Genomic DNA, 13,491 nt, shown 5'->3' with positions numbered 1-13,491 from the left:
TTACACAAAAGGAAGAAATCAGCTACAAGGGGAGACAATCAGCAAAAACAATTAATACGAGAATAAGATTCCCTAGGCCATCCATCAGATGTTGGAATAAATAGGTGCAAGGCAGAAAATATATATAAAACTGGAACTGAAACAAGGAACAAAGATGTTTCAAAGACTGATAGGATCTCGAAAACCTTTTTAAAGTACATGTCATTGATAAAGCTAAATACTCAAAACAGATTCATCATTGAGAAGAGTGAAATTATGCTGTTTTGAAAACTATGGATGGTGAGATTTTCTGCCTAATTATATAAGAAGGTTTCTTTAAAAATTACACATTATATCAAAGACTTATTGGCTGTGAAATAAGTTAAGGGTATTTCAAATGGCTTGTCTTCAAAGAAAGGTGAGATGTAGTGAATCACAGAAAGTCGAGGGGAAAATATGTCAATATATACATTGCTATATGTTGAACTAAGCGTTAGGCGAGCAACAATGTAGAGGACCTGACCCTTAGAAACTTACAAGTAAGTTCGAATCTTCAAAACAACAAATCTTTATAAGTAAATAGATTTATTAAAATGAATAACCAAGGGTTTTAATTGACATCAGAGGTTCAAAACAATAAACACTGAGAACATAGAAATAAAAATAAACATATGAGCAGAACTTAATACAAAAGAAAACGTAAAAAAATGAGGTGATTTAGTAAGTCCAAAGAATATTCTTTGAAAAGATTTAAAAGACACCCTTGATTAAGGAAAACTAAAACATAAGTAAAGAATATACAGAAAGAATCAGGACAATGTTATAGCAGAGAATATATGAAATGCCAGTAAATTTGAATATTTCTGTAAAGTGGACCATTTCCTAGCTCCTAAAGTTTACCAAAACTGACACTAGAAGAAATCTTTTAAGGTCGTCATGTCTGCCCTTGGCATTCTCGGAACGCCCTGGCCTCAGAATGCAGCATCTGTAGTCGATGGTAACCTGCGGAGATGGGGCGGGGCTGAGGGAGTTTGGAACATGGCCCTCACAGAGGGAGTGGGTGTGGCCATCTCTGCTGTGACTGAACAAAGGGCAGGTGAGCAGGGGGCCCAGGGCAGGGCCCTCAGAGCCCGGCAGGCCCAGTTGGTTGACACAAGCATTAAGGCCCAGGACAAAGGGTGCTTTCATTGTCGGCACAGCTGCCCAATCTCTTACCTTTCCACTCAGGCCGCCCTCTTACTTGAAGTGTGTGTGGAACCTGTCCGCGCAGTACACCTCGCTGCAGAGCTAGCCATAGGTCTGGGCATCATATCTTGTGCCAGGTGACCGAAGTTCGCAGGCAGATGTGTCCCTGGGCCACACGTGGAGAGGCTCTTGCCCGGGCCACAAGCGGCCCACTGCCCCTGCTCCAAATCGGGGGCTTCAAATAGACCTGTCTGAGTCCCCTGAGTCTAGAGGGAGTATTGGACCAACACTTGTAGAATACCGGGTCCTCGCGGGCAACTCATTGGAGGGACACAAATAAATCTTTGCCGACTTTCTGCTGAAGCTTATGAGCGTTCACACCTAACCCTCTTACAAGGTCAGCTCTTTAGCTAAACATGTGCTCATGATCTAAATTTACACAATAAGGAAGAAATCAGCTACAAGGGGAGACAATTAGAAAAACAATCCATACCAGAATTAGATTCCCTAGGCCATCCATCAGATGTTGAAATAATCAGGTGCAAGGCAGAAAATATACATAAAACTGGAACTGAAACAAGGAACAAGGATGTTTTCAAAGACTGGTAGAATCTCTCAAACATTTTTAAAGTACATGTCATGGATAAAGCTAAATACTCAAAGGTTGTGTAATACAACAGATTCATCATTGAGAAGAGTGGAATTATGCTGTTTTGAAAACTATGGCAGGTGAGATTTTCTGCCTAATTATATAAGAATATTTCTCTAAAAAATACACATTATTTCAAAGACTTATTGGCTGTGAAATAAGATAAGGGTATTTCAAATGGCTTGTCTGCAAAGAAAGGTGAGATGTAGGGAATCACACAAAGTCGAGGGGAAAATATGTCAATATATACATTGCTATATGGTGAACTAAGCCTTAGGCCGGCAACATTGTAGAGGAATGGACCCTTAGAAACTTACAAGTAAGCTGGAATCTTTAAAAGTTCAAATATGTATAAGTAAAAAGATTTATTAAAATGAATGATCAAGTGTTTTAATTGACATCAGAGGATCAAAACAATAAACCCTGAGAACATAGAAAAAGATAAATAAAGATATGAGCAGAACTTAATACAACAGAAAACGTATAAAATTCAGGTGATTTAGTAAGTCCAAAGAATATTCTTTGAAAAGATTTAAAAGAAACACTTTGATTAAGGAAAACAAAAACATAAGTAAAGAATATACAGAAAGAATCAGGACAATGTTATAGCAGAGAATATATGAAATGCCAGTAAATTTCAACATTTCTGTAAAGTGGACCATTTCCTAGCTCCTAAAATTTACCAAAACTGACACAAGAGGAAATCATTTAAGGTCATCATGTCTGCCCTTGGCATTCTCGGAACGCCCTGTCCTCAGAATGCAGCATCTGTCGTCCATGGTAACCTGCGGAGAGGGGGTGGTGCTGAGGGATGTTGGAACATTGCCCTCACTGAGGGAATGGGTGTGGCCATCTCTGCTGTGACTGAACAAATTGCAGGAGAGGAGGCGTCTCAGGTCAGGCCCCTCAGAGCCCGGGAGGCCCAGTGGGGTGTCACAATCATTTAGGCCCATGCCAAAGGGCACCTTCTTTGTCTGCACAGCTGCCCAAACTCTGACCTTTCCACTCAGGCCGCCCTCTTATTTGAAGTGTGTGTGTACCCGGTCCGCGCAGTACACCTCGCTGCACAGTTAATCATAGCTCTGGGCATGGTAGCTGCATGCCAGGTAACCGAAGTTTGCAGGCAGATGTGTCCCTGGACACACGTGGAGAGGCTCCTGCCCGGGCCAAAGGCAGCCCTCTGCCCCTTCCTCAGATCGCGGGCTGCAAACAGCCCTGTCTGAGTCCCCTGCGTATAGAGGGAGTATTGGACTAACACTTGTAGAAAACCGGGTCCTCGTGGGCATCTCATTTGAGGGACACATAAAAATCTTTGCCGAATTTCTGCTGAAGATTATGAGCGTTCACACCTAAGCCTCTTACAAGCTCAGCTCTTTAGCTAAACATGAGCTCATGAACTTTTAAAGATTCCAGCTTACTTGTAAGTTTCTAAGGGTCAGGTCCTCTACATTGTGGCTGGCCTAAGGCTTAGTTCACAATATAGCAAAGTATATATTGACCTATTTTCCCCTCGACTTTCTGTGATTTCCTACATCTCACCTTTCTTTGCAGACAAGCCATTTGAAATACCCTTAACTTATTTCACAGCCAATAAGTCTTTGAAATAATGTGTATTTTTCAGAGAAATCTTCTTATATATTTAGGCAGAAAATCTGACCTGCCAAAGTTTTCATAACAGCATAATTTCACTCTTCTCAATGATGAATCTGTTGTATTACACAACCTTTGAGTAATTAGCTTTATCAATGACATGTACTTTAGAAATGTTTTAGAGATCCTACCAGTCTTTGAAAACATCCTTGTTCCTTGTTTCAGTTCCAGTTTTATGTATATTTTCTGCCTTGCACCTGATTATTCCAACGTCTGATCGATGGCCTAGGGAATCTAATTCTGGTATTGATTGTTTTTGCTAATTGTCTCCCCATGTAGCTGATTTCTTCATTATTGTGTAAATTTTGATCATGAGCTCATGTTTTGCTAAACATCTGACCTTGTAAGTGGCTTAGGTGTGAACACTCGTTAGCTTCATCAGAAAGTAGGCAAAGATTTATTTGTGTCCCTCCAATGAGATGCCCGCGAGGACCCCGTTCTCTACATGTGTTGGTCCACTACTCCCTCTAGAGGCACGGCCTCAGACAGGGCTGCTTTGCGCCCTACTATCTGGGGCAGTGGCATTGGGCGGCCTGTGGCCCGTGCAGGAGCCTCTATGCGTGTGTCCCAGGGACCCATCTGCCTGCGAACTTCGGTCACCTGGCAGGAAGCTACGATGCCCAGACCTATGGTTAGCTGTGCAGCGAGGTGTACTGCGTGGACAGGTTCCACACACACTTCAAGTAAGAGGGCGGCCTGAGTGGAAAGGTGAGAGTTTGGGCAGCTGTGCAGACAAAGAAGGCGCCCTATGTGCTGGGCCTAAAAGCTTTTGACACCCCACTGGGCGTGTGGGCTCTGTGGGCCCTGCCCTGTGCCCACTGCTCCCCTGCCCTTTGTTTAGTCACAGCAGAGATGGCCACACCCACTCCCTCTGTGAGGGCAGTGTTCCCACCTCCCTCAGCCCCGCCCCCTCTCCGCAGGTTACCATGGACTACAGATGCTGCATTCTGAGTCCAGGTCATTCCGAGAATGCCAAGGGCAGACATGATGACCTTAAATGATTTCCTCTTGTGTCAGCCTTGGTAAATTTTAGGAGCTAGGAAATGGTCCACTTTACACAAATGTTCAAATTTACTGCCTTTCATATATTCTCTGCTATAACATTGTCCTGATTCTTTCTGTATATTCTTTACATATGTTTTGGTTTTCCTTAATCAAAGTGTGTCTTTTCAATCTTGTCAAATATTATTCTTTGGACTTACTACCTCACCTGAATTTTTTACGTTTTCTGTGGTATTATGTTCTGCTCATTTCTTTATTTATCTTTTTTCTATGTTCTCAGGGTTTATTGTTTTGATCTTCTGATGTCAATTAAAACACTTGGTTATTCATTTTAATAAATCTTTTTACTTATAAAGATTTGAACTTTTCAAGATTCCAGCTTACTTGTAAGTTTCTAAGGGTCAGGTCCTCTACATTGTGGCTGGCCTAAGGCTTAGTTCCCAATATAGCAAAGTATATATTGACCTATTTTCCCTCGACTTTCTGTATTTTCCTACATCTCACCTTTCTTTGCAGACAAGCCATTTGAAATACCCTTAACTTATTTCACAGCCAATAAGTCTTTGAAATAATGTGTTTTTTAGAGAAATCTTCTTATATATTTAGGCAGAAAATCTGATCTTCAATAGTTTTCAAAACAGCATAATTTCACTCTTCTCAATGATGAATCTGTTGTATTACACAACCTTTGAGTATTTACCTTTATCAATGACATGTACTTTAGAAATGTTTTAGAGATCCTACCAGTCTTTAAAAACATCCTTGTTCCTTGTTTCAGTTCCAGTTTTTTGTATATTTTCTGCCTTGCATCTTTTTATTCCAACGTCTGATCGATGGCATAGGGAATCTAATTCTGTTATTGATTGTTTTTGCTGATTGTCTCCCCCTGTAGCTGATTTCTTCATTATTGTGTAAATTTAGATCATGAGGTCATGTTTAGCTAAACATCTGATCTTGTAAGAGGCTTAGGTGTGAACACTCGTAAGCTTCATCAGAAAGTCCGCAAAGATTTATTTGTGTCCCTCCAATGAGTTGCCACGAGGACCCCGTTCTCTACAACTGTTAGTCAACTATTCCCTCTAGAGGCACGGCCTCAGACAGGGCTGCTTTGCGCCCTACGATCTGGGGCAGTGGCAGTGGGCGGCTTGTGGCACGGGCAGGAGCCTCTCTGCGTGTGTCCCAGGGACACATCTGCCTGCGAACTTCAGTCACCTGGCAGGAAGCTACGATGCCCAGACCTATGGTTAGCTGTGCAGCGAGGTGTACTGCGCGGACAGGTTCCACACACACTTCAAGTAAGAGGGCGGCCTGAGTGGAAAGGTGAGAGTTTGGGCAGCTGTGCAGACAAAGAAGGTGCCCTTTGTCCTGGACCTAAATGCTTGTGACACCCCACTGGGCCTGCCGGGCTCTGAGAGCCCTGCCCTGGGCCCCCTGCTCCCCTACCCTTTGTTCAGTCACAGCAGAGATGGCCACACCCACTCCCTCTGTGAGGGCAGTGTTCCAACCTCACTCAGCCCCGCCCCCTCTCCGCAGGTTACCATGGACTACAGATGCTGCATTCTGAGTGCAGGGCATTCCGAGAATGCCAAGGGCAGACATGATGACCTTGAATGATTTCCTCTTGTGTCAGTTTAGGTAAACTTTAGGAGCTAGGAAATGTTCCACTTTACACAAATGTTCAAATTTACTGCCTTTCATATATTCTCTGCTATAACATTGTCCTGATTCTTTCTGTATATTCTTTACTTATGTTTTTGTTTTCCTTAAACAAAGTGTGTCTTTTAAATCTTGTCAAACAATATTCTTTGGATTTACTACCTCACCTGAATTTTTTACGTTTTCTGTGGTATTAAGTTCTGCTCATATCTTTATTTATCTTTTTTCTATGTTCACAGGGTTTATTGTTTTGATCTTCTGATGTCAATTAAAACACTGGGTTATTCATTTTAATAAATCTTTTTACTTATAAATATTTGAACTTTTCAAGATTCCAGCTTACTTGTAAGTTTCTAAGTGTCAGGTCCTCTACATTGTGGCTGGCCTAAGGCTTAGTTCACTATATAGCAAAGCATATATTGACCTATTTTCCCCTCGAATTTCTGTGATTTCCTACATCTCACCTTGCTTTGCAGACAAGCCATTTGAAATACCCTTATCTTATTTCACAGCCAATAAGTCTTTGAAATAATGTGTATTTTTTAGAGAAATCTTCGTATACAAATAGGCAGAAAATGTGACCTGCCATAGTTTTCAAAACAGCATAATTTCACTCTTCTCAATGATTAATCTGTTGTATTACACAACCATTGAGAATTTACCTTTATCAATGACATGTACTTTAGAAATGTTTTAGAGATCCTACCAGTCTTTGAAAACATCCTTGTCCCTTGTTTCAGTTCCAGTTTTGTGTATACTTTCTGCCTTGCATCTGATTATTCCAACATCTGATGGATGGCCTAGGGAATCTAATTCTGGTATTGATTGTTTTTGCTGCTTGTCTCCCCTTGTAGCTGATTTCTTCATTATTGTGTAAATTTAGATCATGAGCTCATGTTTAGCTAAACAGCTGACCTTGTAAGAGGCTTAGGTGTGAACGCTCGTAAGCTTCAGCAGAAAGTCCGCAAAGATTTTTTGTGTCCCTCCAATGAGTCACCCGTGCGGACCCCGTTTTCTACAAGCGTTGGTCCACTACTCCCTCTAGAGGCTGGGACTCAGATAGGACTGCTTTGCTGCCCCCGATCTGGGATAGTGGCTTTGGGCGGCCTGTGGACTGGGCAGGAGTCTCCCCACGTGTGTCCCACGACCCATCTGCCTGCGAACTTCGGTCACGTTGCAGGAAGCTATGATGCCCAGACCTATGGTTAGCTTTGCAGCGAGGTGTACTGCGCGGACCGGTTCCACACACACTTCAAGTAAGAGGGCGGCCTGAGTGGAAATGAGAGAGTTTGGGCAGCTGTGCAGACAAAGAAGGCGCACTTTGGCCTGGGCCAAAATGCTTGTGACACACGACTAGGCCTGCCGGGCCCTGAGGGCCCTGCCATTGGCCCCCTTCTCCCCTGCCAATTGTTCAGTCACAGCAGAGATGGCCACACCCACTCCCTCAGTGAAGGCAGTGTTCCAGCCTCCCTCAGCCCCGCCCCCTCTCCGGAGGTTACCATGGAGTACAGATGCTGCATTCTGAGTCCAGGGTATTCTGAGAATGCCAAGGGCAGACATGATGACCTTAATGATTTCCTCTTGTGTCAGTTTTGGTAAACTTTAGGAGCTAGGAAATGGTCCACTTTACACAAATGTTCAAATTTACTGGCATTTCATATATTCTCTGCTATAACATTGTCCTGATTCTTTCTGTATATTCTTTACTTATGTTTTTGTTTTCCTTAATCAAAGTCTGTCTTTTAAATCTTGTCAAATAATATTCTTTGGACTTACTACATCACCTGAATGTTATACGTTTTCTATTGTATTAATGTGTGCTCATATCTTTATTTATAATTTTTCTATGTTCTCAGGATTTATTGTTTTGATATTCTGATGTCAATTAAAACACTTGGTTATTCATTTTAATAAAGCTTTTTACTTATAAAGATTTGAACTTTTCAAGATTCCAGCTTACTTGTAATTTTCTAAGGGTCAGATCCTCTACATTGTGGCTGGCCTAAAGCTTAGTTCACCATATAGCAATGTATATATTGACCTATTTTCCCCTCCACTTTCTGTGATTCCCTACATCTCACCTTTCTTTGCAGACAAGACATTTGAAATACCCTTAACTTATTTCACAGCCAATAAGTCTTTGAAATAATGTGTATTTTTTAGAGAAATTTTCTTATATAATTAGGCAGAAAATCTGACCTGCCCTAGTTTTCAAAACAGCATAATTTCACTCTTCTCAATGATGAATCTGTTGTATTAGACAACAATAGAGTATTTAGCTTTATCAATGACATGTACTTTAAAAATGTTTTAGAGATCCTACCAGTCTTTGAAAACATCCTTGTTCCTTGTTTCAGTTCCTGTTTTGTGCATACTTTCTGCTTTGTACCTGATTATTCCAATATCTGATGGATGTCGTAGGGAATCTAATTCTGGTATTGATTGTTTTTGCTGCTTGTCTCCACTTGTAGCTGATTTCTTCATTACTGTGTAAATTTAGATCATGAGCTCATGTTTAGCTAAACAGCTGACCTTGTAAGAGGCTTTGGTGTGAACGCTCGTAAGCTTCAGCAGAAAGTCAGCAAAGATTTTTTTGTGTCCCTCCAATGAGTTTCACGCGCGGACCCCGTTTTCTACAAGTGTTGGTCCACTACTCCATCTAGAGGCTGGGACTCAGACAGGACTGCTTTGCTGCCCCCGATCTGGGATAGTGGATTTGGGCGGCCTGTGGCCTGGGAAGGAGGCTCCCCACGTGTGTCCCACGACACATCTGCCTGCGAATTTCGGTCACCTGGCAGGAAGCTATGATGCCCAGACCTATGGTTAGCTTTGCAGCGAGGTGTGCTGCGTGGACCGGTTCCACACACACTTCAAGTAAGAGGGCGGCCTGAGTGGAAAGGTGAGAGTTTGGGCAGCTGTGCAGACCAAGAAGGCGCACATTGGCCTGGGCCAAAATGCTTGTGACACACGACTGGGCCTGCCGGGCTCTGAGGGCCCTGCCATTGGCCCCCTTCTCCCCTGCCCTTTGTTCAGTCACAGCAGAGATGGGCCTAACCACTCCCTCACTGAGGGCAGTGTTCCAATCTCCCTCAGCCCCGCCCCCCTCTCCGTAGGTTACCATGGAGTACAGATGCTGCATTCTGAGTCCAGGGCATTCCGAGAATGTCAAGGGCAGACATGATGACCTTAAATGATTTCCTCTTGTGTCAGTTTTGGTAAACTTTAGGAGCTAGGAAATGGTCCACTTTACACAAATGTTCAAATTTACTGGCATTTCATATATACTCTGCTATAACATTGTCCTGATTCTTTCTGTATATTCTTTACTTATGTTTTGGTTTTCCTTAATCAAAGTGTGTCGTTTAAATCTTGTCAAAGAATACTCTTTGGACTTACTACATCACCTGAATGTTCTACGTTTTCTATTGTATTAAGTTGTGCTCATATCTTTATTTATCTTTTTCTATGTTCTCAGGTTTTATTGTTTAGATCTTCTGATGTCAATTAAAACACTTGGTTATTCATTTTAATAAATCTTTTTACTTATAAAGATTTGAACGTTTCAAGATTCCAGCTTACTTGTAAGTTTCTAAGGGTCAGGTCCTCTACATTGTGGCTGACCAAAGGCTTAGTTCACCATATAGGAATGTATATATTGACCTATTTTCCCCTCGACTTTCTGTGATTCCCTACATCTCACCATTCTTTGCAGACAAGCCATTTGAAATACACTTAACTTATTTCACAGCCAATAAGTCTTTGAAATAATGTGTATTTTTTAGAAAAATCTTCTTATATATTTAGGCAGAAAATCTGACCTGGCAAAGTTTTCAAAACAGCATAATTTCACTCTTCTCAATGATGAATCTGTTGTATTACACAACCTTTGAGTATTTAGCTTTATCAATGACATGTACATTAGAAATGTTTTAGAGATCCTACCAGTCTTTGAAAACATCCTTGTTCCTTGGTTCAGTTCCAGTTTTATGTATATTTTCTGCCTTGCACCTGATTATTCCAACATCTGATCCATGGCCTAGGGAATCTAATTCTGATATTGATTGTTTTTGCTGATTGTCTCCCCCTGTAGCTGATTTCTTCATTATTGTGTAAAGTTAGATCATGAGCTCATGTTTAGCTAAACATCTGACTTTGTAAGAGGCTTAGGTGTGAACACTCGTAAGGTTCATCAGAAAGTCCGCAAAGATTTATTTGTGTCCCTCCAATGAGTTGCCCGCGAGGACCCCGTTCTCTACAAGTGTTGGTCCACTACTCCCTCTAGAGGCACGGCGTCAGACAGGGCTGCTTTGCTCCCCACGATCTGGGGCATTGGCAGTGGGCGGCCTTTGGCCCGGGCAGGAGCCTCTCTGCGTGTGTCCCAGGAGACCATCTGCCTGCGAACTTCGGTCAACTGGCAGGAAGCTACGATGCCCAGACCTATTTTTATCTGTGCAGCGAGGTGTACTGCGCGGACAGGTTCCACACACACTTCAAGTAAGAGGCCGGCCTGAGTGGAAAGGTGAGAGTTTGGGCAGCTGTGCAGACAAAGAAGGCGCACTTTGGCCTTGGCCTAAATGCTTGTGACACACTACAGGGCCTGCTGGGCTCTGATGGCCCTGCCGTTGGCCCCCTTCTCCCCTGCCCTTAGTTCAGTCACAGCAGAGATGACCCCACCCACTCCCTCAGTGAGGGCAGTGATCCAACCTCCCTCAGCCCCGCCCCTCTCCGCAGTTTACTATGGACTACAGATGCTGCAATCTGAGTCCAGGGCATTCCGAGAATGCCAAGGGCAGACATGATGATCTTAAATGATTTCCTCTTTTGTCAGTTTTGGTAAACTTTAGGAGCTAGGAAATGGTCCACTTTACAGAAATGTTCAAATTTACTGGCATTTCATATATTCTCTGCTATAACATTGTCTTGATTCTTTCTGTATATTCTTTACTTATATTTTGGTTTTCCTTAATCAAAGTGTGTCTTTTAAATCTTGTCAAAGAATATTCTTTGGACTTACTACATCACCTGAATGTTACACGTTTTCTGTGGTATTATGTTCTGCTCATATCTTTATTTATCTTTTTTCTATGTTCTCAGGGTTTATTGTTTAGATCTTCTGATGTCAATTAAAACACTTGGTTATTCATTTTAATAAATCTTTTTACTTATAAAGATTTAAACTTTAAAAGATTGCAGCTTACCTCTAAGTTTCTAAGGGTCAGGTCCTCTACATTATGGCTGGCCTAAGGCTTAGTTCACAATATAGCAAAGTATATATTGACGTATTTTCCACTCGACTTTCTGTGATTTCCTACATCTCCCCTTTCTTTGCAGACAAGCTATTTGAAATACCCTTAACTTATTTCACAGCCAATAAGTCTTTGAAATAATGTGTATTTTTTAGAGAAATCTTCTTATATATTTAGGCAGAAAATCTGATCTTCCATAGTTTTCAAAACAGCATAATTTCACTCTTCTCAATGATGAATCTGTTGTATTACACAACCTTTGAGTATTTAGCTTTATCAATGACATGTACTTTAGAAATGTTTTAGAGATCCTACCAGTCTTTGAAAACATCCTTGTTCCTTGTTTCAGTTCCTGTTTTCTGTATATTTTCTGCCTTGCACCTGATTATTCCCACGTCTGATCGATGGCCTAGGGAATCTAATTCTGGTATTGATTGTTTTTGCTGATTGTCTCCCCCTGTAGCTGACTTCTTCATTATTGTGTAAATTTAGATCATGAGCTCATGTTTAGCTAAACATCTGACTTTGTAAGAGGCTTAGGTGTGAACACTCTTATGCTTCATCAGAAAGTCCACAAAGATTTATTTGTGTCCCTCCTATGAATTGCCCGCGAGGACCCCCGTTCTCCACAAGTCTTGGTCCACTACTCCCTCTAGAGGCAGGGCCTCAGACAGGGCTGCTTTGCGCCCCACGATCTGGGGCAGAGGCAGTGGGCGGCCTGTGGCAGGGCAGGAGCCTCTCTGCGTGTGTCCCAGGGACCCATCTGCCTGCGAACTTCGGTCACTTGGCAGGAAGCTACGATGCCCAAACCTACGGTTAGCTGTGCAGCGAGGTGTACTGCGCGGACAGGTTCCACACACACTTCAAGTAACAGGGCGGCCTGAGTTGAAAGGTGAGAGTTTGGGCAGCTGTGCAGACAAAGATGGCGCCCTTTGGCCTGTGCCTAAATGCTTGTGACACCCCACTGGGCCTGCCGGGCTCTGAGAGCCCTGCCCTGTGCCGCCTGCTCCGCAACCCTTTGTTCAGTCACAGCAGAGATGGCCACACCCACTCCCTCTGTGAGGGCAGTGTTCCAACCTCCCTCAGCCCCGCCCCCTCTCCGCAGGGTACCATGGACAACAGATGCTGCATTCTGAGTCCAGGGCATTCCGAGAATGTCAAGGGCAGACATAATGACCTTAAATGATTTCCTCTTGTGTCAGTTTTGGTAAACTTTAGGAGCTTGGAAATGATGCACTTTACACAAATGTTCAAATTTACTGGCATTTCATATATTCTCTGCTATAACATTGTCCTGTCTTTCTGTATATTCTTTACTTATGTTTTTGTTTTCCTTAATCAAAGTCTCTCTTTTAAATCTTGTCAAATAATATTCATAGGACTTACTACATCACCTGAATGTAATACGTTTTCTATTGTATTAAGGTGTGCTCATATCTTTATTTATATTTTTTCTATGTTCTCAGGTTTTATTGTTTTGATATTCTGATGTCAATTAAAACACTTGGTTATTCATTTTAATAAACCTTTTTACTTATAAAGATTTGAACTTTTTAAGATTCCAGCTTACTTGTAAGTTTCTAAGGGTCAGATCCTCTACATTGTGGCTGGCCTAAAGCTTTGTTCGCCATATAGCAATGTATATATTGACCTATTTTCCCCTCGACTTTCTGTGATTCCCTACATCTCACCTTTCTTTGCAGACAAGCCATTTGAAATACCCTTAACTTATTTCACAGCCAATAAGTCTTTGAAATAATGTGTATTTTTTACAGAAATCTTCTTATATAATTAGGCAGAAAATCTGACCTGCCATAGTTTTCAAAACAGCATAATTTCACTCTTCTCAATGATGAATCTGTTGTATTAGACAACAATAGAGTATTTAGCTTTATCAATGACATGTACTTTAAAAATATTTTAGAGATCCTACCAGTCTTTGAAAACATCCTTGTTCCTTGTTTCAGTTCCTGTTTTGTGTATACTTTCTGCTTTGCACCTGATTATTCCAACATCTGATGGATGGCCTAGGGAATCTAATTCTGGTATTGATTGTTTTTGCTGCATGTTTCCCCTTGTAGCTGATTTCTTCATTATTGTGTAAATTTAGATCATGAGCTCATG

The sequence above is a fragment of the Mesoplodon bidens genome, assembly GCF_964165515.1.
Source record: "Mesoplodon bidens genome assembly, chromosome: Y".
Classification (NCBI taxonomy): Eukaryota; Metazoa; Chordata; class Mammalia; order Artiodactyla; family Ziphiidae; genus Mesoplodon; species Mesoplodon bidens.
The sequence above is the reverse complement of the archived record's forward strand: the minus strand, read 5'-3'. Positions refer to the sequence as shown.